The following is a 26,114-nucleotide window of genomic DNA, read 5'->3' on the forward strand; positions in this document are numbered from 1 at the left end:
TTACAGGCAGGCTTGAGGAGGCAGTGTCTGATTTATGTAGGGCCCACAGGTTGGTTCTACCACATGTGACATTTACATAGCAAGTGGGGAAGGCTGGCCACCCCACCCTAATCTTATTATGCACATGGACTTTCCCCTTTGACCAGGACCATCTTGTTTGCTCTTTGCTGTATATGTGGCTGGCAGAGAGAGAAGGGTCGATGGAGCTGCCATTTAGAACATGATTGGCATAACTGCCAGCATCTTCATCTGCAGCTTGATTTCACCGGCTGCTCTTTGTTACGGAGGACTCCAGTACCCTCACTATCTGCCTAAGTAATTTCTTCTTCACTCCTATTATCACTCCCAATAGACAAGCTTCAGGATAATCCAGCATCTCACATGGCATTAAGCTGCCGCAAGTGTGAGGGAGCACTCCTAAAGAAGCAAAAGTGGGGACTGTAGATCTCTTAAGACCTGCCTCATTCTCTTGATCAAAACTAGTCACAGAGCCAGCCAAGATTCAAGGTCAGGGGAAACCTGTCCCAGCTCTCAAAGGGAGGCAAAGAATCTATAGCCCTTTGTTCCACCACCCTTAGGTTCAAACCCCAGCTCCACTACATATTAAGTATTTTGTCTTAGACAAATTGTTTAACCTTAGTTCTCTCATTAGCAAGATGCAAGTTATAATATTTACCCCCATTAGATTGTTGTAAGGATTAAATAAGATAAGCATGTAAAGTGATTAGCACAGTGCCAGTAAAATGGTCAGCGTTCAGCAAATCCTAACCGTTTCCTTCCCTATCTCAAGAGCAGAATGTCCTCCAATGTTATGAGGCTCCATAACCTCAACCTTGAGAACCATGATCCTGGGATGGAATATTCAAGCATAATAAAACATTATCTACCAAATGTTAAGCAAAAGGGAAATGCCCTCGGATATCAGTCTTCCAGCCATCCCAGACTCGACCTGTGTCCAAGCCAAAACAGAGGCTGTGAATTGAAAGGTTTATCTTTGAAAGCAAACCTTTAAACATTCCGAAGGCCTGTGTGAAAACAGAACCAAGGAGCCAGGCCATAGCTGTTTTGAATCTGACCTTCAAATGGTCATTTCATTGATCGGTATGTTTATTCCAGTTCTTAAATCTGCTTTGTGTCTTAAATAGAATGAATACCAAAGATACTCTCTCTCTGCTTGCATTCAAGGCCCAGTAATTTAATTAAGCTGGGCTATTTATTAAATATTTTACTAGAAATGTTTTCCTGGTAAAGAAATGTGTCCTACACACTAGTAGTTCTCAACGGAAGATGATGTTTGCACACACAACCCCTCCCCTTGCAGAGGAAATTTGGCAGTGTAAAAGATTTTTGGTTGTCCCAACTGGGGAGAGGGGGTGGTACTACCAGCACTTAGTAGGTAGAGGGCAGGAATGCCACAAAGCATCTTACAAGGCACAGAACAGCCCCCAACAACAGAGAATTCAGTGGCCCAAAATGTCAACAGTGCCAATGTTGAAAAACCCTAGTCTAGGACATCATGGTGATGCAATTTGCTTAGGAACTGACATAAAATTGAGTGAGGACAGGCTAACTTGGAATCCCCTCTAGCCATTTAGTGATTGAAGGACCAAATGGACTTTGCCTATCAGGCAAAATCCTTTATGTGGACTCAGAAGCATGGGGGAGGGCGTAGGAGTTGTATCGTGGGAGGTAACTGCTTCCAATTAAGCACATACTCCAAAAGTGCTGTCTTTTCAATAATTCTAAGGTGGTTTGTTAGATGATGATGATGAAATTTGGGGAAAACAGTATGAAAACAAATCCAGGCAACAGGTGGAGATGGTAACCAAAGGTGGCTCCCTTTTCATGAGCTTGCTGCCCCCCCCAACCCAGCCTGATTCTGCTCCTAGGAATGACCATCCTGCTGCATGCTAGAAGCTGAGTGTACTTCTGTAAGCACCCAAACAAAATGCCAGAATCCTCCAGCACCTCCAAGATCCTGGCAGGAAACTGGATGGTTATTGGCTATTGAATGAATGAAAAAGCAAAGGAATAGGTGAACCAGTCACTCAGCCAAATGAGCAAGCAAGTAATGTATTAATTTTTGTTATAACAAACCAGCACTTCAATTTTTATGGGATACCTAAAACAAAAGCATAGACTTAAGATTTGAAATTTTGAAAAAAAACTAAATATGATTTGATAAATATCTTCAAGTAAAATTCCAAAAAAAAAAAATCCCGGCTTTTATTGGGGAAATACCTTGCAGCAGTGAGAATAAATGTACTGATTCATACAACAATGTGGATGAATTTCACAGATATCATGGTGAGCAAACGAAGATAGACACAAAAGAAAACACATTGCATGGGTCCCAGCACTTTGGGAGGCTGAGGCGGGCGGATCACAAGGTCAGGGGATCGAGACCATCCTGGCTAACACGGTGCAACCCCATCTCTATTAAAAATACAAAAAATTAGCCGGGCGTGGTGGTGGGCGCCTGTAGTCCCAGCTACTTGGGATACTGAGGCAGAAGAATGTCGTGAACCCCAGGGGGCGGAGCCTGCAGTGAGCCGAGATCTCACCACTGCACTCCAGCCTGGGCAACAGAGTGAGACTCTGTCTCAAAAAAAAAAAAAGAAAGAAATAAAGAAAACATATTGCATGGCTACATTTATATAAAGCAGGGTTTCTTGAGGTTGGCATTAGCAGTATTTGGGATCAGGTAATTCTTTGTTGTAAAGGGCTGTCTGTGCATCATGGGATGTTTACTGGCACCCCTGGCTTCGCTAGAGGCTAGGAGCACCCACTCTACAGTAGTGACAGCCAACAATGTCTCCAGAGATTGCCAAATGCCCAGGGGCAGGGTGAGATGACGCTGGGTTAAGTACCCCTGATACAAAGTAACCTATGGTGTCAGAAGAGTGGATAGTGCCAGGGAGGGGGCCCAAGGGGAATTTCTGGAGTACTAGTAATACATTTATATCTTGGTGCTAGCTAATTTGTGTTTTCACTTAGTTAAAATTTTATTTAGCAAAATACTTACATTCTGTGCACTTCTCTGTGTGTATAAAGTTTATTTGGAAGAAAAATAACAGAGCTCTAAAAACAGGGAAAAGAAATTTCAACAGCTGATGGGGCAAAGGGTTTGGGCTGGTAAAAGGATTTGTACGCTATTCTAACATTTTCCAATAATATAGGTTTATGTCTCAACACTTGTTGCTATTTCTGAAGTTTATGTAAGATTTTACAAAATGTAGATTGGATAAGAAATTTCTCAGCTCATCTTTAGAGAGAAAAGTCATGGAAAAATAAAAGTGTGTGTTCTACAAAGTTCTGGACCCGCACGTCCTCTGGCCAGCCCCTAAACTTGGCAGCCAGCCCCTAAGGTGGAGTTTCAAACACATTTACAGATTACATTGTTGAGATTATCATGAAAGGGTTCCGTTTGTCAAAGTCCTCTTCCTTGCTATGGTAACTGTCAGGTTTTTGGGCTGCTGTTGTCCCACTGTTCTCACAGTGAGTCATTGCTGTGACTGCACACACACACACACACACACACACACACACACACCCTTCTCTGAAATGTCTCTAGATACACTGGGACCCCTTAAACTTGTCAGGGCCCAAAAATCCTATTGAAATGACCTCTGAGGGCCTCGCTGGGTTCTTTCCTTGAGCAGGAATTTTGCTTTATCTAACATCTTTTTAAATAAATAGACCAGTGACTGGAGCTTAGAAACATTTTAGCTCTTTGGGAATTATCTTTGCAAAGTGATGATTGTAACTTAACCTATCTGACATCTAAGTCATTCTATTTTAACATCTCTGCTAAGGGAAAAGCAAAGACCAAAGACACGGTGCTGAATGGTTTGGAATATACGTGGGACATTATTTTTCTGGAATTCCCTAAAGGGAAATTCTCTTAACTTTCCCACCCTTTATTTTATTCATTTGCAAACTTGGTTCTGTAACTTGGTGCCTGACCGTGGATTTCAATGAGCTCCAGGATGTACGTGAACAGAAATGTATGAACCAATGTACTTTGAAGGTTAACGGTTTTAATTAGTTGATGAAAAGCCACAGTGTAAGTTATTCTTGCAGAGACAGAAACTAGACTGTGCATCTTCTGAACACATTATATCTAATGTCCCCCAAGTTCTTAGCTATGTTTCTGGAAAAGAACCATCAACATGGCCACAGTGTCTTGCTCTGGGCTTCTAGGAGATGGCATAAAATCTGGTCTTTTTTTTTCTTGTGGCATAAAGCTGTCTCCCTTTTGTTAATTTCAATTGTTTTAGGGAAACAGGTGGTTTTTGGTTACATGGATGAGTCTTTAGGTGGTAATTTCTGAGATTTTTGGTGCACCTGTCACCCAAGTGTACACTGTACCCAATGTGTAGGCTTTTATCCCTCACTCCCCTTCCCATCCTTCCCCCCCGAGTCCCCAAAGTCCATTACGTGTTATACATATACCACGGAATATTGCTTACCTCTTTTTTAAAGACAAAGGAGATCCAAATTTATGGAACTAGTGGGAAGTTGGGTGAAAGAATCATGCCTCGGAGTTTTCTATCACAAAGAGAAAAGATGATATTTTCTGACTTAACACAAAATTGTGGCCTACGAAGAGCAGAAAGGTGATGGGAAATGTATCCCAAGACGCCTTCCTCCTTTGGATCAAAAGATGCATTGCACTAGTGAGATTGCAGTTGTTAACCTATCTTTTACCATGGGTTCGCAAACTACTGCCAAGAAGGCCAAATCCATCCATGCTCATTCATTTATATATTGTCTGTGGATATCTGGTCTTGTACGGAGAAAGTTTGCCAACCCCGTAAAATTTTATTTTACCTATAAGTTGTATTAATGTTTAGTTGTCAGAATTTTGTCATCTTCACTTTTAGTTTTTACTCTTAAAGAGTAAAGTGGACGGATCACCTGAGGTCAGGAGTTCAAGACCAGCCTGGCCAACATGGTGAAACCCCGTCTCTACTAAAAATACAAAAATTAGCCAGGCGTGGTGGCAGGTGCCTGTGGTGCCAGCTACTTGGGAGGCTGAGGCAGGAGAGTCACTTGAACCCAAGAGGTGGAGGTTGCAGTGAGCCGAGATCATGCCAGTGCACACCAGTTTGGGCAACAAAAGCGAAACTCCATCTCAAAACAAAACAAAAAAAAAAAGAATAAAACCTCCTGAGATATATCTGCTGCTGATAAAGTTCCTCATGTAATACATTTGTGGCAGTGTGGAATTTTTGTCCCCTCTCACCACTTTATCTTCCTCTCTGTCTCCCTCCCTCCCTCTTTCCCTCTCCCTCTCTTTCTTGTCCCACTTCATTCTCTCTTTTCCAATATCCTACCCCTTTCTACCTACCACTCTACATCCCCAGTAAAGACAAAACCTTTCTTTTTTCCCGAAGCAGCATCTCACTCTGTCACCCAGGCTTGAGTGCAGTGGCATGATCTTATCACTGCAACTGCCATCTCCCGGGTTCAAGTGATTCTTCTGCCTCAGCCTCCCCAGTAGCTGTGATTATAGGTGCATGCCACCATGCCTGCCTAATTTTTGTATTTTTAACAGAGACAGAGTTTCACTATGTTGGCCAGGCTGGTCTTGAACTCCTGACTTCAAGTGATCTTCCAGCCTCAACCTCCCAAAGTGCTGGGTTTACAGGTGTGAGCCATCGTGCCCAGCCAAGAGAAAGAGTTTTTTGATAAGACAGAAAAACAAAATAAAGACATGGCAACATCACAATACATCAGCATGTTTCAGTAAAAAATGATTCTTACTGACCACAGATATATCTGTCTTAGAAGACTCAGTCTAAAGACTCTGAAAGACACAGAGCTGTGTGCATCTGGAATGTCTTGGGTGGGCCCAAGAATCTACAATTTCCACAAACCTATTATATTTGGCACCTGCCCCAGAGGTTAAGCTAGGTTCTCAAACTCTTCTGTTCATGGACCAGCTTCTATTCCCCTCCCTCCCTGTGTGTGATGCCAGCAGGGTTTGTGCTTGGAGGGCAAAACAACTCATTCTTCCGATCAATTGCCTTGAATCTGCTCTGCGCTGGCACTTGTTTCTCAAGGGATATAGATCTTTTACAGGCCTGAAGTACCTTCACAGACTTAGAACAAGTGGCCGTTCAGAATGCATGGAAATGTAATATCAAGCTTAGAAGTGCTTTCTGCTGAGCTATGCCAGGAATGGAAGGCTCAGGCACATGCTTATCGTAATGGCAAAAAATTTAAGGATTGGAACCATGTGTGCAAAGATTTAATACCTGGAGACAATTAAGACTGTGATAGTTCTAGACAAAAAGCATTAAAATTCTGCAAACCACTCACCCCTTTTTATAAGGGAAAGCTCAGTGCAAACAAGCTATTTCCCTAAGATCTATCATATAATCGAGAGCTCTTTGAACAGTTTATAAAGAAATGGCCTCTACTCTGATACCAAGTTCCTTTTCTAGAATCCATAGGTGATGCTAGCTGCTTATCTTTCTAACTTGATAGGCAAAAGACCCTCATCTTACCAATTCCCCAGGAAAGTTAAACAGAACTACCTTTCTGGTACCCCTGTTGATAATTATTTGAACACATTTTTCTTTGAGGACCTATCAAAACTGTGTTATAATTGCATGTCTACAGTCCCTGTCCGCAGCAAAACTGGGAGCTCTTTGAGGACAATCACTTCTGCAACTTTGTCACATCACTTCACACCATGCCTGGTACCCACCCTGGTTGATGTTAAATGGATACAGCAATGAGTTTATTATCAGAGAAAGAAGAAAAGTTGCTTTTTGTTTGGGGGAACAGGGATAGGGCCCAGGATGAAGTGGGTAAGCCAGCTAACTGGGAGAATTCTCTTGCAGCCAGGCAGGAGAGATGGAGACCATTCTCCCAGTCAGGGGGTGGGACGGCGTGGTGGAGGATACACAGACGCTTGGAATTTTCCTTGTGTGGCAGTGGCTTTGGGCCAAAGTATTGCAGTTTTTGCAAACTCAGCCCCATAAACGGACATTTTCTGGACCAAAGCTCTCTGCTCAGATCCTTCCCGCCACTCTGGCTACATTTGTCCCAATCACGTCACTCTGTGGGTTGAAAAAAATGCCAGACCTTGGGGAAGTTGAAAGGACATCTTTAGACAAGATGGCTCACATCTCATCCTCATAAGGGCCATGAGGGGTACATGGATTTCATTTTAGATCCCCTTTCCCCCGTGAGCACCAAAACTCACGTCAAGTTATGTTGGTATGGTGCTGGTGATCTTTAAAGGACGTAGTATTTTCAAATGAACAAATGGGAGAAAATGTTCTCTTCCTTTTGCAGCCAGGTCCCTTTTCCCTAGTCCCATGGCAGCGTGACTGAGCCACAGTCATTCCCATCTGTTGTGCAGCTGCTGAGTCAAAGAAAGAGGCTGGGATATTTTCTCGCACTGAGGCTGCATTAGGCCTGAGTTGCTTATACATTGCTTTTGGCACTCATTTTTGTAAGCACTCAAGCCTGTTTTCAAGTAAGCCCCTGAGATTTCTTTTTTCAAAGAATAACATTCTCTACATTCCCATCTTCGTTTGGGCATAAAAATGGGAGTGTTCCCTTTGTCTCTAAGCCTAGCGTTTTTGCACAATTTAACAAATGTCTATTGAGCACCTACCACATGGCCAGACACTACACCATGGGATGTAGGAAGTCTGATGCTGAAGAGAACATGATCTTTGCCTTCAGAGAGTTTGTGACCTATGAAAAGGGCCACAACAGTGAACAACTCATTATAATACAATAAAACATGTACATATCATATCTAAGTACCAAAGTGCTACAGAAGATAGGATAACTAATTATATTTAGGAGTGGTAGGGAAGGCTTCTTTTTGAAGGTTAACTCAAGTTGGGATTTTGGGGGATGACTAGGAGTTCATTAAGCAAAGACAATAACAACAATATATAATTAGATGTTTCATTATATAACCTAATTTTTATCTATATTCAATACCACTTATGGAGCATGTATTATGTGACAAGCATTCTGCTGAAATATTTACAAACCTTATCTTATTTATTTCTCAGAATAATTATTGTAATAATAACAAATTTATTTCTAACACTTGCTATGCAGCGGGCATTGACCTAAGCACTTTATAAATAGACAAAGAACAAATGAGATGAATCTCTGGAGTTTTCTTCACAACCTTGTGGATCACTACTCTGAGAATCACCAAGAGAGAAATAGTCAGCATTTTCCAGTGTTTATATATTTCTACAATGTTTAACTGGTTAGTATGTGGAAGGGGAGAGGGAAGGATGTCAGGCGGTGGCAAAAGAAAAATCTTTATCCCCAGGCCTAACCCTCAATTTCCTCCCAAATATATAGATTTTTATTACTATGGACTTAGAAATATTTTTTTATTTAGGAAAAAAGAATTTATGATTAAAATATCACCCAGAAAAGTGAAATTTTAGAAAAAAAAAGAGGTCCTCTTTTCCACCCTTAGTAAAGATCTATAATAACCTTTCTCATGATCTTTATCCACACTTCCTAGAGTCCCTCTGGGAAGAGTCTGCTACTGTCAAGCCATATTTATGCTTGGCTCTTTGGTTCCCATCTGAAACAGAGCTTTGGGACCATCATTATTCTGTAGCTGATCTCCAAGACCATCTATGACTTGGCTTTGGACTTAGTTCTTTGGTATATAAGTTGACTTTCACCACTAAATCTAAGAAATCTGTGTTTGTATTGACACAAATTAGGAATACTGATTGGAATAATGAAACAATGGGGAAAATTTTTCACATGGTGACAGTTACTGATTTCCCATATAAAACTACTCTTCCTGGTTTTCTGTCTTCTTAATCCAACTTTAGAGTATAAAAATGAAGTGAAATTAAACTGCCTTCATGCTACAGAAATAGGACAATTCCATGAGAGACGATAGTCACTCAACTGATAGTTTGATGTCCTACGTCTGTCCATTGATTTGTCACAACTTGGGAACCATGAAGTTAAAATATTCCAATGTCCAGTGACCACCCCAACCAAAATCCTGCCAACAGGGTGCCCTTCCAAGAAACTCCATGGTACCCTCAGAAAAGCCCTTTAAAATTCAACATGCTCCTCCTAGATGAACAAACTCTTCTTCAAACTGAGGGTACTTTGGTCTTAGTGCCCGCCAACCAGTCTCTTCGGAGAAGCTGCAACCCACAGGATGGAAAGCTCCTAACTCATTTGCCAGAGCCCAGCATTGTGAAATGAAGTCAGAAATGTCCATAGTGCCAATAGCCACAAAAATAAGCCTTGCACGTAGAATCCAGGTCCAGATCACCTAACCAGAGACCAAGTCACTCTTTAGAGTAAGTCAAAGTGTTTTGCTGGTGTGGTTGAATAAGAAATGGCAGTATAGAGATATACCCCTGTTCTCTGTTCATCAAAGACTCTTCCCCATGTCTCTACCTAAAGGAGAAGAACAAGGGCAGGAGAAATAGATGTTCAAAAGACAGAGCACACCTGACTTTAAAAAATCATTCCCTGGCTTTGGTTTCAGCTCCCCATTTTGGTCTTTCGTGCATTACCATTTCCTCTCTTTTCTACAAGATTGTTATGTACATCTAAATCTCAGATTAATTTAACAATCCCAACAATTTTGAGGACATCTGAGTGTTCACAGGTATGGCTAACATGAATCCTTAGCTTCAGGACTCATAGTTCTGTGATTCCCCAGGAAGTGCATCATTGAGAGAGAAAGGCTTTGGGAGCTAATGTTCTAAATATTAATTGAGGTTCTTAAATGTGAGCTCTCATTGCAGGCTCCAGACTCCCCCTGGAATGAAATTACATTGAACATTTAACATTTTTCAGAGTTCACCTTCTACTTTGAAGAAGGGGAAGAAAATTGTTTTGGCAATGCAGATGTCTATTAGTATACACATCAAGAATAATAAAACCATGGTTTTTTTTTTAAAGGATGCAGAAAACAGCTCCCAGAGAAGTAATTTTTCAATTTCCTTGATTTGTTTAGTGGGAAATTGCTCTTCAATTTATTATAATTTGAAAAGACAATGAATTCTTCATTTGGAATTAAAGTAGAAATGACTGAAATGCATCTTGCTTGTCTCAGAATTTACAACCTGTTTGGATAAAGCATTTTGAGTCATGGATCATGGTTAAAACCCAAGACTTAGAAGGCTGGTAATGCATTCCACATGGTTTCTCCTAAATGATAATTATAGCTCATTCTGAACTACAAATTATATACACTAAAAATGTTAATTTAATTTAGGGTAACTGATTTTTTCCCTAAAAGCAGGTGTAATCGGAATTACATTGTCTAAATATTGTCAGTAATGCTAGACATGATGAATTGATGTAACCAAATTATATCTGAATTTGACTTTATTTTGCGGATTTTCCTTGCAAATGTTCAGCCTGGTACGCATTCTCTGTGATTTATCCTGAACAGATCAAACATTAATGAAGAAAATCAAAACAAATGCCTCTTCCAGCCTCTCCAGTATGGCTGTCGGAAATAGACTATCTAGGAGAGAAGAAAAGAGGATAAAAACTGCAAACCAGCTTCTATGTGACTTCTTAGAATTTCAGGATCAGTCGGCATAAAAACAGAAACATTAATGATTATTGAAGTTAAAATTAACTGCAACCTCTGACGGAAAAGTACTTACTTATAAACTTTCAGTTAGTTTATATAATGAAATATGGCAATGAATTAGCCATGATAACCTGGAAAAATAGGCTTAATGAGGAAAGCGGCTCATCTTTGGAAGCTGTGTTCTCCTTATATTTATTTCAGTGAATCTTCCTATTCCCAACCCACCAAAAAACACTGCCTTTTCTCAAAGCCATCACTGCTTACAGGTAAAGGCAAATAGTTTGGAAAATTTTTAATTAGTCAAAACATTCAAGGTGTCAGGAGGCTCAGAAACCATTCAAGTTCAGATACACTCAAAAGTCAGTGTTCAGAAGGGAGGCAGACTATACCGTGAGTCATGTTTAGGGGCTGTGGCACTGTGGCTCTGTAGCCCAGGGTTAGAACTGGCTTCCCAAACTTACTATGCCCAAGACCTTGAGGAATTTGTTCGATCAGTGTGAGCCTCAGTTTCTTCATCTGTCAAATGGGTATAATAACATAGGATAGGTATGAAAACAAAGAAAGCTTATCATAGAGTTTGGTACCTAGGAATAATTTCTACATCTTTGCTGGCCTTATTGTAGCAAAAACTTAGAATGTATTTTAAAAATGTAGATCTTTGGGCTCCCACCCTGATAGATTCCAATTTGATCAGGGCACAGATAGGCATTTTGACAAACATCCAAGGTGGTCTTGGCAAGAAATATGGATGTGGTTCAAGTCCCTTGTTTGAAAAATGATAAAAATAAGTCCCAGAGGGTGAAATGCCTTTCTCAAGGTCACACAGCTAGTGAACCACCTCATAGAGACCTCAGATCTCTCATCTCCCATCCCAGCAGGCTCTCCACCACAGCTGCTTCCATTTATTGAGCCTTTAGGATGAATTTCTTTTTTTTGAGATGGAATCTCACTCTGTCTCCCAGGCTGAAGTGCAGTGGTGTGATCTCGGCTCACTTCAAGCTCCACCTCCCGGGTTCAAGCGATTCTCCTGCTTCAGCCTCCCGAGTAGCTGGGACTACAGGCGCCTGCCACCATGCCCAGCTAATTTTTTTGTATTTTTAGTAGAGATGGGGTTTCACCGTGTTAGCCAGGATGGTCTCGATCTCCTGACCTCGTGATCCGCCCGCCTCGGCCTCCCAAAGTGCTGGGATTACAGGCATGAGCCACCGCGCCGGGCCAAGATGAATTTCTTAACCAGAAGTTCACATTAGAAACATGTGAAGAGCCTTTTCAATGACTCACACTCAACCCCAGCACAGCTCTGCTGAATCTGAAAACAAGTGGCAGATCTCAGACCTGAACCCAACTGCCCTGGCGTTCCACGGCACCAGGCGGCTGCTCGTGTTAGTATCCCATGCTCATGTCAGATTGGAGTGCATAATGCATAATTTAACTTGTCTTTGGGTCATTCTTCTCTCCTGACGGCACTGCTAGATCATGGTACTATACTAGAGACACAAGTTACTAAATGTGTAATAAATATATTTTTGGTTTATTGCCCTTCTCTCTCAGTACGGAAATCCATTTGGTCATCCCTCCTCATTTTCCAAGAGCCTTTAATATACAGGTTGGGCTAAGATAGCGGTTCTCAACTGGGGGTGCTTTTGCCACCCAGAGAACATTTGGCAACGTCCAGAGACATTTTGGGATGTCATGACTGGAAGGCAGTGTTACCGGCATCTTGTGAGTAAAGGCCAGGGATGCTGCTACACATCCTACGATGCACAGGACAATCCCACAACAGAATTATATGGCCCAAAATGTCATTAGTAGCAAGGTCACAAAACCATAAGCCAATCTGTGGAAGAAGGGCTCAGACTGGGGGATTTGTTTCTGAGGGAGCTGAAAGAGACTTATAGAGGGGAAAAAACTCATGTGGGAACCAACGATGGAAGAGAAGTGTAGGCCCTACCATTTGAGAGCATCAGAGAGGTTATGAAGAGGAAACAAAGCGTGGAGATTAGGGAGACAGAGACGGTGGGGCAGTCTTGAGGTGTGAGGGAGTCTGAAACCGAGAGAAAATGGTGCTTTAGGTTAGGAGTTGGATCCTCTTTAATACTCCTCAAGAAATGCAAGTTTAGATGGGAATTACTTATGCTTTGGTATCTTTGAATGTGATATTGCTCCGGGACTGGGCCCATGGAATGCCAGCTGATAGTACAGTTACAGAACAGTCCCTAGCATTGGTTACCTTTCCTGAAGATGATGAAAAACATCTTAAAGAGTCAAAACAATTTTTCCTTTATTTAATAATGTTTAGGCCTTAGGTCAACACCATGCTTTTCAGTGAGGAGGAAAAGGGAGGTGGGAGAGGCAGAGTCAAAGACCCAGAAAGGCTCTAGAAGCAGGTTTCTGGTTTGGCTTTGGTCACCAAAACCCCAACCACATTGACCAAGAGCCATTAACTTTCATGGTGACCTCAGGAAACCAAATAACTATATAATCTGTAGGTAAAATTCTTAGCTGGTAGGGGCAGAACATTCTGGAAATACTGCCTATGGGAAAGGATATCCCCTGTCATAGATTTTTACCATAATGGCCCACAACGACTCATACCACCCCATGTTCAGGCATCTCTGCAGCACAACATCATCGCTCCTTTCAACAACAGGCAGCTCCATTGTTCCACCCTCTTGAATCTGGGCTTCCCTTGCCACTTGTTTTGACCAATAGGATGTGGCAGAAGTGATGTTGTACAACTCCTGAAACCTGGGCCTTAAGAGACCTTGCAGCTTCTGCTGTCACCCTTCTAGAACCCTGAGATGTCCCTGCTGTCAAGAAGTCCAGTGTTGCCTATGGGAGGAAGAGAAGGCATGTCGTGGAAAGCTGAGGCATCAATTACCAGACACATAAATGAAGCCACTGGGCTCTCTAGCATCGATCAAGCTGTCAAATGACTGCAGCTACATGAGTGACCCCAGGCAAGACCAGCAGAAGAACCACCCAGATTGCCAGTCCAGCAAATGAGGAGACAATAATAAATCATTGCTGTTTGGGGGTGGTTTGTTTCTCAGCAATAGGTACCTAAAAAATTCTCTCAAAGTCCCCAGGAACAAATTGCCTTAGGCAAAAATAGCTCACACAGGCAGAGAAGGCAGCTGTGTCCTCCTCACTGTTTCTCTTTCTCCTAGGCCCACAGCTCAATCTGGGTCTCAGGTAGTCAAAATTCTGAGGTCAGTAAAATGTCTTGGGCCCATTTGGTTCTTGTTAAGCATTCTTCTTTTCCCTCCCAGGAGCTTCTGTCCTCCCCACTGCAACTTCTAAAATTCCAGGGCCCCCAGGGGGGTAGTTAGTCACCACCAACCTTCTGCCAGGCAGGACACCATGTTCCAAGAAGGCCTCCTCTTCTGGTCCACAAAAACTTTTCTTCCCTATATACCCTGCTCCCACCTCTCAGTCACAGGGGAAATGGCTCAGATCTGTTGATTTACTAAGGTGTGACTGACTGATAAAATGTTTCAACAGTATTTATTAATGATGATATTGTGAGAATCCTGTGTACCTTAGGCATATACCATTGCTAAATTTACACTGACCAGGTAACAGGGACACGGAAGGAAAAAGAATCAGAGCTATGAAGGGATTTGCCTGAGGGCACAGAGCTCAGAAAGACAAAGCTCAAGTCTTTCAGACTCAGAAGAGAGTGTTTTTCCAGTATTTAACATCACCTGAACTATAGGTGTGACCTAGGATACCTAATTTCAGAAACTGTGCCAGGGAAAGGAAGAAGGTCACTGGAGCATGTTTAGTCATTCAGTAAATGTTCGTGTGCTCACTGTCTGTAGGGCACTGTCTTAGCCATAGAGCTATATATAAGAATTACCGAGGATTTCTGAGCAAGTGATCTCATGATGATATTCTAGTACCCTGGAAGATCACTCTTCCAATAACCTAGGTGAAGGGATCAGAATATCAGGTACGCAGCTAGGAGGCTACTTCAGTGCCTGAACAGGCAGGTTAGAAAGTTGAGAAGCTGTTCGCCGGGTGCGGTGGCTCATGCCTATAATCCCAGCACTTTGGGAGGCCAAGGCGGGCGGATCACAAGGTCAGGAGATCGAGACCATCCTGGCTAACATGGTGAAACCCCGTCTCTACTAAAAATACAAAAAAATTAGCCGGGCATGGTGGCGGACACCTGTAGTCCCAGCTACTCAGGAGGCTGAGGCAGGAGAATGGCGTGAACCCGGGAAGCAGAGCTTGCAGTGAGCCAAGATCACACCACTGCACTCCAGCCTGGGTGACAGAGTGAGACTCCATCTCAAAAAAAAAAAAAAAGAAAAAAAGTTGAGAAGTTGTTTGGAGGCAAAAATTCACAGAATCATATTTATGTTTTGAGAGATGGGATTTACAACCTGCTCTCCCTGATGACATATAATAACAAGCCTTTGTTATGAACAGAGTCAGGCCAAGCTCTAGAATCAGACAGAAGTGGACTTGGATTCCTGTTTCTTCAATAGCTGTATAACTTTGTCCAAAATTTTGTGCTTTCTAAATCTCAATTTCCCCATATGTAAAATGGGTCTCATAACGATACCAGCCTCAGAAGATGGTTCTGAGTATTGAACATCATCGCATAGGCAAAGCACTAAGTTTGTGCCTGATTTATAAACATCCAGCAAGTGGTAGTTATTTTCACTGTTGCTCTGCTTGTATATGAATGTTTTCCCCACTTGCAAGCTTTTGCTGTGTGTCCATGTCCTCTTTGCTTTACCTTCATTGATGTGGTGTCATTGGGGTGTGTTTGAATGATTGGTCTGGCATTGCAGGGCCTTTGAGAAAACTGCATAAATATAATCTTAGGTGCTCCCAACTTCCACGCATTTTACCTGTTGGTCTGACTGTGATTTTAAGAAGTCTTACTAAGTATCCAGCATTACCCTTGGGTCTGTATGACACATATTTTGATTTAAGGAACTCAATTATCTGAGAAACTCAAGACATCTCAGGTTCTGGAAAATTGCCTCAAGGGATTAACTGGTTTAATGGGGGAAGGTAGCAATCCTATTCCCTCCCACTGCACACTCCTCTGAAATATCAAAGTTTTTCCCAGTGTTTCAATTGAGTCATATGTCAAGAAAAGCACATTGCATTCCTTTGACATAAGACAAATGCCATATGTTAAGTTTATTTTTAAATGGTGGATAAGAACGGAGAAACCATGTTCCAGTCTGAGAAAATATTGATGCTGTGGTGTTGGTGAGGCAGGTTATGGTTTAATTCTTACCTGTGGATTAAAGAATGAAAAATGAACCTACATCCATGGGCTGACATCTGTGTAAATGGAACGTAGGGATGGAGGCCTGCCTGCCTGCCTTATGTTCTTAGTAAATACTAAAAGGCTTGAAATCTTTCCTAAGCCTAATAACATTGGCACAGCTGGGGCCCAGATGCACCGCAGGGTGGGTGGAAGGTCTTGGGTAGGGGAGACAAAGCAGAAGTGAGACGATGCCTTGGAGTGTAGGGACGTGGGAAGAAATAGTGGGAAAAGGCTGCTTTTACCCAGAATTTTCCTTATGCACAATTAGAAAGTGGATGAAGTTGGAGTTTGAGCTGTGCCTTGTTGTGCTGGACGCCTGTTAACCTCCACAAGGATGGCGTCATGTTCAAGAGGCCAAAAAGACTTGAGCCAGCAGACGAGACACAGGGTTTTATTAGTGGGAAACTTACACAGGGACGGTCCAGTGGCGGCAGACTGGGCAGAAGAACCACAACTGCTTGCAAAAAGCATGCAGTTTATATAGCATTTTCAGTTAGCACCCTCTGCCTAACAACCTCCACCTGGCAACCTTCAATGAACCCAAAACAAAGGGCCCGGATCTCCTGTACAGCTTACATTCCACAGGGTGGATCCAAGGGCTTCAAATGTGCTTCACAGACAAGGAACAAATCTCCCAGGTGGCTCCTCCTGGATTCCTTAGCTCGGAACTCCAGACACACATTCAGGTGCCATATAGGGTCATTTTCAGGGTAGGCTTAAGCAAGTTATTGCCGTCAGGTGCATCTGCCATACATCCCTCCACCCGTCCCCTTTCTGGCCATCCTACCAGCTCACTCCCCATTCTATGATCCACCCCCACCCTTCTCAATATTTACAGTGTCTCTTAATACGATCATGAGGGAAGTCTGGAAGTATCTCTTGAATCTAAAAATGCAGATGCCCCACATCTCATATGTTCCCATCTTGGCACCATCCTATCTGCACCTCGGCAAGGAGATTTGGTCTCATGTTTGTCACTGCAAGCAATTGAAACAACCGGAATGTCTGGCAACAGATGAAATGAGGCATGGTAATTTTGTATTGATTCTGAGATATCTTGTTTGTAAAATGGGACTAATATTGGCTGCTTATTTCATGGGGTTCCTTGAAGATTAAATAATAACAGTTCTTGGCAAACAGCAGTCTATAAATTTTAGCTACCTGTATGATTATTCTACTTCTTGCTACTGCATGGAATACTGTGCAGCTGTTTTTAAAAATGATCTGTGTTCTTCTATAGTAACAATGATATTAAGGGCAAAAGAATGGAAATGAAAACAATAAGCACAGTGTACCATTTTTATTTTTATTCAAAACAGCACCAGTTGCCTGCCAAGAACACACTTGCCCAGCTTATCTCATTTTTGCCAGCCTCTCAGACATTCAAGAGGAACTGGAAAATAAAAAATGTATGGGAATAGCATTTATATGTTTAAATAATTCTTTACAAAACAAAATTATACAGTTTTTGGATATACTTACGTGTATAAAAACATAGCAAACTCTCAGCAAAAATACAGATCAAACTCCTAAAGAAGTAAAGTGAGATCAGGCACAGTGGCTCACGCCTGTAATCCCAGCACTTTGGGAGGCTGAGGCAGGTGGATCGCTTGAGGTCAGGAGTTTGAGACCAGCCTGACCAACATGGTGAAACCCTGTCTCTAACTAAAAATATAAAACTTAGCTGGGCATGGTGGCGTGCACACATAGTCCCAGCTACATGGGAGGCTGAGGCAGGAGAATTGCTTGAACCTGGGAGACGGAGGTTGCAGTGAGCTGAGATGGCACCACTGCACTCCAGCCTGGGCGACAAAGCAAGACTCCATCTCAAAAAAAAAAAAAGAAGTAAAGTGGATGAAATTTGGGGCTTTTTGTGTTTCTTTAATCTCTCAAAAAATTGAGGGGGTGTAGGTTGGGGTTAGAGGAAGGAATGATTTCAGTCTCATTCTTAATGGTCTTCATTTTGTATAGGAATTTATACTCATACACCTGTTACTTGTGCTATCAAAAAATACTTTAAAGGAGAAGGAGCAACCCATGCTCAGGTATTCACTTTTAACCAAGTCAGGTGTTTGTTCTTGAGTAGGCGTGACCTGAATCTTACAATCTCAGAAGAGGAGGGCCCCGCTGGGACTTTCTAGAACAGGTGTGTGATCTACATGCAAGGGAACCGAGGCAACTAGCTTAAGGACACATAGCAGAGGCAGCAGGGAGGGAAGAGGGGAGGGAAGGAACAGGTGGCTGGCTTTGGGGTGGGGAGGAGTCGTTGGATAAAAACTAGCTAATGTTGCAGAGCAGCTAAGGTTAAGGGGGCCTGAAGGCTGGAAGAAAGGAAGATGAACTAGAAGGATGTTAGAAGTTTTATGTAGCCGAAACACACAAAAGGAAAAATGTAGCATGCAAGTTTCTCAGGCTTTTCTCTTCCCACTGCTTACTGAGTGGCTTCTGGGTTTGCCTGCTCAGCCTCTAGGGCCTTTGGTTGTGTTAATGCTGGGAATAGCAGGAAGATAATTTAAAACTATCCAGAAAATCTTGACATCTTTACATTAGAAAAGACCAAGAACCTCATGAAAGAAAATACCAGATCCAAAATGTCAAAAAACATCTAGAAAATCTTGAAATCTTTACATTACAAAAGACCAAGACCCTGATGAAAGAAAATACCGGATCCAAAATATCAAGGGTCAGGAGTCAAGAAAGAACCATGCTAGAGGGAGTCTGGAAAGCGTGGAGGTTTTAGGGAGATTCAACAAGAGTTGGCTGCACTCCAGAAACAATGGACTAAAAGGCAGAAAAGAGAACTTTATAACATTTCTGTGAGTTAAAAATGTAATCCCCTTTGCTCATTCTTTCTTGAGATTTCAGTAAAAATTTAAATTGTTCTTCAATATTTTCTGGATGTCAAACTTCACACTGTATTGAATGGGACAGTAGAAGAAGTTCCTAAGATGGCACTAAAAATCACCACTGCTGATGGAACTGGAAGGAGATAAACAACACTCTGAAATGCCAAGTTAGTATTAAGAGTATTAGAAACAGGCCCTCTCTCCGAATTGTATCTCCCAACCGTCTTCACTCCTTGCTCTCATCCCTTTGTTTCTCAGGCAAATATAAAAGTGACACAGTGGTCATATAAAGTCCACAATTGAAACCACTTTTTTTCCAATGTGATTTTTAGAAAGGATTTCATAACAGCACCATTTGCCTACCAGGAACACACTTTCCCAACTTTTGATTCTCATCTCCATAAGCCTTTGAGACTTTCAGTGAAACTAGAAAATGGAAATATGTAAAAACAGCACGTCAAATCATCGCAACTTGGAAGAATAAAATATTCTCTCTCTTTGTTTCTCTCTCTCTCTCTCTCACACACACACACACACACACACACACACAAACGTGAGGAAGGGAAGAAAAACTAACTCATGTCCTCCGTTTGTGCTGGCAGAGTACCAGGTGGGGATGCTTAGGGACTTACTAAATGTGGTGCCCTGTTGAAAGCGTAAGGTTTTTCTACTTTGTTATAAGCAGCCACTGCAGAGCATTGGTTTATCCGCCCTTGGTGACCCTAGCCTGGTGAATGGGTTTTCTGTACTGCATTTTCCAAACAGATCAGAATATGGAATATGCATTGACGTTTATGTGCCAAAAATTACCCGGGTGGCACCTTCCTATAAGAATGGCAATGATTCTCCTGAATCCCGCACACATTGAATGAAGAATAAACAACCTTGTTGAAAGAGTCTACATGACCTGGAATGCTAAAAAGCCTTTGGTTTGCTTGCTGTAGTGCAAAAATATGAGAAATATTTAATCTTTAAAAATACACAGTGGTATCATAATTTTGCTGCAGGTTCAAAGGCAACACAATATAACTTAGGGCATTTAAAATGTAATGTCTTTGTATATTTTCAAATGCAAACAGCAGAGAGTTTGATAAATAGCTAGAGAGCACCAGACCATATCTTATCCTTATAAAAGTGTCTCCTGTGAATGTTCACTGTATCTCTCAGAACATTCTTAATATGCTCCATAGCTGAATGTGCAGACAGCAACTCTATAGAAATGTATACACCTACTTGGTGTGCGGTCTATGTCAATTCCAAGTGAAGCTTATATAAACTTCAGATGCCCAGACTTTTGCTTTTGGAAACACATCTAAATGTTTATAATTTTCTAGATCTCTTCTATACCCAGGGTTTTAAAAATTTTATTTTTGACACAATATTCCTGTTTTTTTAAATAATCAAACCAAGTTATTTATAATATATCTTGATCTGTTTTAATCCGTGTTTGATGTTTAATTGTGTATTTAAAACTATATGAGTTTTATATCATAAAATTGATATATGGTCATTATAAAATGGAATTCGTATAGTGTATGTTTAATTCAACTACAAGTAACAAAGATGTAAATATGGGGATTTATTGGCTCTTATAAAGCCTGGAACCAGGAACCAGGCAGCAGAGCAGCACTATCTGATAGAACTTTCTGTGATGATGGAAATGTTCTATTATTTATCTTGTCCAGTTTAGTAGCTACTAGTCACAGGTAGCCATTGGGCACTTTAAATGTGGCTTAGTAGGGGGGAAGAATTAAACTTTTTATTTTATGTTATTTTAATTAATTTAAAACATTCATATGGGGCTACTGCTACTATCATAGCAGACAGCAAAAGTGGTAGCAGGTTGGTAGGAAGGAGACTCATGGTCCTTCATCCTAGTGTTCTCCCGTCCATGGCTTCTGCCCTCCAGATCGCCTCATGGTCCAAGATGGCTGCCGGGACCATACCAGGAATCCACATCCCAAGCAGCAGAAAGCAACATAGGCAAAAGGGCAAATCCCTTCCCTTTCTAGCTGTCATATACCACACTTCTACTTGCCTAGAACCTAGTCTTATGACTACACCGAGCCATAAGGAGTCTGGAAAATATTTGGGGTTTATTTTCTGTGTGTATTTTTTTGTTCTGTTTTGGTTTGATTTTGTTTTCTTTTTTGACTGAAGAAGGGATTCGAGGGCAGGTAGTTCACAGTCCCTGCCACAAAAAATTGCACAGTTCATCATTCCCTTCCATTCCTCCGACTCCCAACCCAAACCCATTGCTAGTCTTCAGAGATAACTGCCATTAATAACATTGGATGTAACCATCTGGCAAATTCATTTGTACACAAACACATACTGTTTTTACATTATGCGTTATTTACAATGTATCTTGGATGGCTTTCGATGATAGTATATATAGATCTACATAGTTCTACTTCATTCAATAGACAATAAATGCCATGAGGGCAAGAACTGGGCCTGCTGTATTCATCTTTGTGCCCTACATATAGTAGACATTGAAAGAAATCAGCACCATTGTGTCTCAATTTATGGATATACCATAATTTATTTAATCCGTTCTTTTCTCCTAACCCTCCAAATAACAAATCCTCCCGAGAAAAAACAACTTTGCTTTATTCTTTGAGAACTCTGCAGCATTAACTAAATTGGCTATGCCCCTGACAATCTAATTTTCTAACTGTCTTTCCAATTAACTGCAAAAATGGATTGTCTCCGCTCTTTTGTGATTTGATTCCATTGCTATAACAACTCAAAAATATGTATCCATGTATCTGTTACTCCAGCCATGAAGATATGTGTGGATTTAGAGGGAGCACCAGCTAAGGAAAAATCAAACTGTTTAAAAATTCTCTTAAGAAAGGAAATAAATCACTTCTTTGTGTTTTCCAGACATGGCCTAGTACAGATATATTCTACAACTGGAGAAAAATGGTTATGATTAAGGCTTAGAAGTGGAGTGCAGTGAAGGAACTTTAGGGAAGCCTGACAACCACCCCCTCTGCTGATCCCTGTGGAATTTTGCATGGATAATGAGTAAAAAGTATAGCTGAAGAAACACTGAGAGACAGTTTGGCAAACAGGAAAGAAGCAAGAACCCCTGACTTTATTTTCTTATCATTCAAAGGGTGACAGTGTGCCTTGCATCGTGTCCAGCGTCATGGTGTGAATTCAATGAAATCATCAATGTACTCACCTACCATATGTTGCCTGGCACATAGCGGCACTCACACAGTCAGAGCTGTATATGTGGAAAATATTCACGTGTTTCCCACATACTGGAATGGGTCCTAAGAACCACTGAGTCCATTTAAGGAGAGAGATTTTTTTTTCCTTTTTTGAGACAGAGTCTCACTCTGTCACCCAGGATGGCATGCAATGGCGCGATTATCGGCTCACTGCAACATCCACCTTAGGGAAAGAGATCTTTTTGCAACAGTCTCTACCATAGCGAGTAACTGAGACTGTTAGAGCCTGCAATGTAGCATATTTTCATTTCTGTATAAAGGCATCCTTACTGATACATAGTCCATACATATTTGGGTATCTCCTATACTAATCGATTAAGGCATTCTTGATACCTAGAGGACATAAAGACCAGCACAATATGCAGGACAACGGCAATCCACTAGACCAGAAGGAAGCTCCATATTACAGACACCAGGAAATGTTTCTAAACCAGAGATTTCCCTCAGTCATCTGCACCAGAAATCCTTAGAGCTGCTAGATAAAATGTAAATTCCTGGGGCCCAATTAAACATGCAGAATCAGAATTCATAGGGGTGAGGTCTACAGGCCTCCAATTTAACAAGATGACCAGGTCATTTTTGTGCATACGAAAATTTAAAAATCATTGTTCAAGAAGGACTTAAATTGAATAACAATAACTAAATCGAATAACTGGATGCTTTTCAGAACCTGTCTTGTTGAAGTGACACAGCTGACACAGTAGAATACAAAGAGGAGTAACACAGGTACCCTCTCCTCAAGAACACAGTGTCATGAGCACAGAGTAGAGATGAGTAGGAGGAGAAACAGCAGAAAGGAAGGAGGGATTAACCCTTTAAGACATTGCTAGGGGAAGTTTAAAGAACAGGTGATATCTGAGCTAGGCTTTGAAGGCTGAACAAGAGTTCACCAAGTTGCCAAGCTGGCATAATACATAGTCTAGGGCAGTACTTCTCAGATGTTACTGCATATAGGAATTGCCTGGGGGAGCCTGTTAAAATGCAAGCTCTATTTCAATCAGTCTGGGATAAAGCTGCCAGATGGTGCTAATGTTCCATGGACCACATTTTGAGTAGTAAAGCTCTAGAGAAAGAAATGGCATAGTGATAATGAATCAGACAAGTGTTTATTAGTATGTTCTCATGCTACTAATAAACACATACCCAAGACTGGGTGATTTATAAAGGAAAGAGGTTTAATGGACTCACAGTTCCACATGGCTGGGGAGGCCTCACAATCATGGTGGGAGGCAAAGGAGGAGTAAAGTCACGTCTTACATGGTGGCAGGCAAGAGAGCACGTACAGAGGAACTGCCCTTTATGAAACCATCAGATCGCATGAGACTTATTCACTATCATGAGAACAGCACGGGAAAGACCTGCCCCCTGTGATTCAATTATCTCCCACCAGGTCCCTCCCATAACATGTGGGAATTATGGGAGCTACAATTCAAGATGAGATTTAGGTGGGGACACAGCCAAACCATACCAGTTGCCATTCTTCTGATAGTGAGGCAGGAATTACATCGTTTGTTGCAACCTTTTTGACTTCTCTTATGGAGAACCAACTGACCTCTTCCCTTCTACTCAGGAATATCATTAACCATCATTAAATAAATACACCCCTTAGGCATCTCACCCTAGACCCTGCTACATGGAGTTACCTGAGGAAAAAGCAACTCAATCTAAAACCAATATCAGCAATTCTAAGCATTCAGTAAACTGGCCAGTACATTTTAGTGGTTATTGTTTTACATCTATTTTCCTGTGTCTTTCCTGTTCTGCCCTTCACCTCAGCCACAGATTTACTTCTTTTTTTATTGCATCCTCAAATTAAGGAACAACAGATACTTTCTCCAATACAAATTCTCAGTGCTCCCCAGGTCCCACCTGTATACCACACCTCGGGGAAGCTGCCAGAGATCGACTCTCTCGTTGTCTTTGTTATGTTCTAAGAAATTCCCCTACAATTACAGCTCTAAGCTTAACCTTTCTCCTGGACTCTAGACTGTCCTGCCAATAGAGAATACGGTGAAACAGTATGGAACATACACAGTGGAACAGAGGACGCTGATGGAACAGTGTTTATAAGCACAAAGTTTGGAAGTACGGAATCCTAGATAAAATCCTGGCTCTGGAATTAACTGCATGACCTTCTGCAAATTACTTCACCTCTTTGAGCCTCGGTGTCTTCACATATAAAATGAGAATAATAAAAGCCCTTATCTCATAGTATTTCTGAAAGGGTTAAAAAAGCAAACCTAAGTAAAGAGCCCAGTACCTGGTTTGTCAGAGTTTTTTAAAATGAAAGTTGTAGCTGTCATCATAATTAGACTCACTCTCCCTACTGTATAACCTCCACCATCACCTCCATTTCAGTTCCAAGCCCTGTACTGACCCAGATGCCCAATTCACACACCTGAACACCCTGCACCCATCTGCCTTCACAGTCCCTTCTATTACCCATAGATACTATGTTTTTTTGTCTGAAGCCATTTTCTGCTTGTGTATTTCTTCTAAAAGACTCAATCTTGTTTGCAGAGAAGGACAAATACACCCACATAACCCACGTTTGCTCTCTCACCATGTTTTATTATAAGCCTTGTGGACAATCTCGACAGGCGAGGGAAAAGGCAACCTAGGAGAAAGTGTTCCTGGATGCACTTGCCAAGCCGAGGTGTGGCCATGACAACCTGTGCACACACGTGGATACCACTGAGATTTTTCTCTTTAGGATTTTGGCTTGCTTAACTACTTATCATGTCTAATCTGTCTCATATATTTGAATGAATTAACTACTGTTCTGTGTCCTGCAGTGCACTTGCATATTGCCACAATGACAGGCATTCCAACCTTTTGAAGGTTTGCTACTTATATCAAGATGGACTGAGTACATTTAAGCTGAATCTTGAAACACTTAGTTATCCCATCTATTGTGAAATCAGTTCGCCCTTCCACGCTTAACTCTGTAAATGTCTCAATTCATCATATCTGGAGATTCAATGTAGCACATGTGTTGGGAAGGAGAGTTTTTTCTTTGTGTAGTGTGTTGTCTTTTGTCCTGGAATAGGACAATGGGTAAGCAATGGATTATCAGAAGAAGCGAGAAAACTGACTTCCAATTAGTTTTCTTCCTCGAAGTGATTTAGGAGAGGTGAAGTTTACTTCCTAAGCTGGTATTTTTCAAACTTTCAAAGATTGATTCATTCGAAAAAATGTTCCTGTGTGCCTCCTATGCATGTGAACAGGATACGCTAGGGATACACTGATCCCAGCGCACCTCCAGGATTTCTCTGTACAAAGGTCCATGGGCAGCATCTGACTGGAATGGAGAGAGCCATGGCACCTTCTACAAAGCCTTATGTGTACAGCAAGGGTGTGCACCAAAGGATGCTGTTTCTCCTTTAGTTTTTTATTTGAGGCAATTTGGGGTGAACGTCCTGATCAGCATCATTTCAAATCCATTTTCCTACTCTGAGCCTTAGAAGAGGGGCTGAAGCTACTCCTTGGCTCTGCTACTAATTGTTAAATGAAACAAACATGATGCCTCCCATCACGAGGGGGTTACAGTCTAGTGAGGGGAGAAACAGACAATGAATAAGGAAAGAAACAAAAAAATGAATAAAGACGGCAAGAAGTGTTATTAAGGAGATGAATAAGGTAGTGTGATAGAGAATAATGAGGAAGACCAGGGCAGGTGACATGTAAGGAGAGATTTGAAAATGAAGCATCAGGCATACAAAGAACAGAGGAACAGGTCTGTGAGCAGGTAGAAGGCACATGAGCCTAGAGGTGAGAGTAGAGTTGTGCCTGCAGTGTGGGATGCCGGGGATGAATAGCACTAAATGAGGTTGGAGAGGAGGACAGAGCCACATCCCACAAACTCCATTTAAGTAATGGGTTTGTGTGTTATACCAAGTGTAATAGAAAGCCACTCAAAGATTTTGCAGAGCAGGACTCCTCCCTTTTTTATTACGTGAAATCTTACTTGTAAGACCAATATTTTAAATGATTAAAGCGGACCAACTCAGATTGAAGCAAAGATGGGGATGCAGAGCTTGCCAAAGAGGTGTCCTCCTCCCAGGCTCACTCCTGAGGCACCTCCCTGAGCCGTTAGCTCTCCAGGCCACAGTTAGCTCGCCATTCTAGGCAAAGGGGAGCCAGAG

General features: G+C 41.7%; 2 long non-coding RNA genes across 3 annotated transcripts in view; both read left to right on the plus strand.

Moving 5' to 3' along the window:
* LOC129471430 (uncharacterized) overlaps positions 1–26,114 on the plus strand; it is a 453,095-nt gene that overhangs the window by 217,942 nt on the left and 209,039 nt on the right. The window lies entirely within an intron of this gene.
* On the plus strand, positions 16,455–24,183 carry LOC129471431 (uncharacterized). The gene is made up of 3 exons (XR_008653588.2): positions 16,455–16,564; positions 21,614–21,764; positions 23,956–24,183. It is a non-coding gene; the product is annotated as an uncharacterized lncRNA (long non-coding RNA).

The sequence above is a fragment of the Symphalangus syndactylus genome, chromosome 21 (assembly GCF_028878055.3).
Source record: "Symphalangus syndactylus isolate Jambi chromosome 21, NHGRI_mSymSyn1-v2.1_pri, whole genome shotgun sequence".
NCBI lineage: Eukaryota > Metazoa > Chordata > Mammalia > Primates > Hylobatidae > Symphalangus > Symphalangus syndactylus.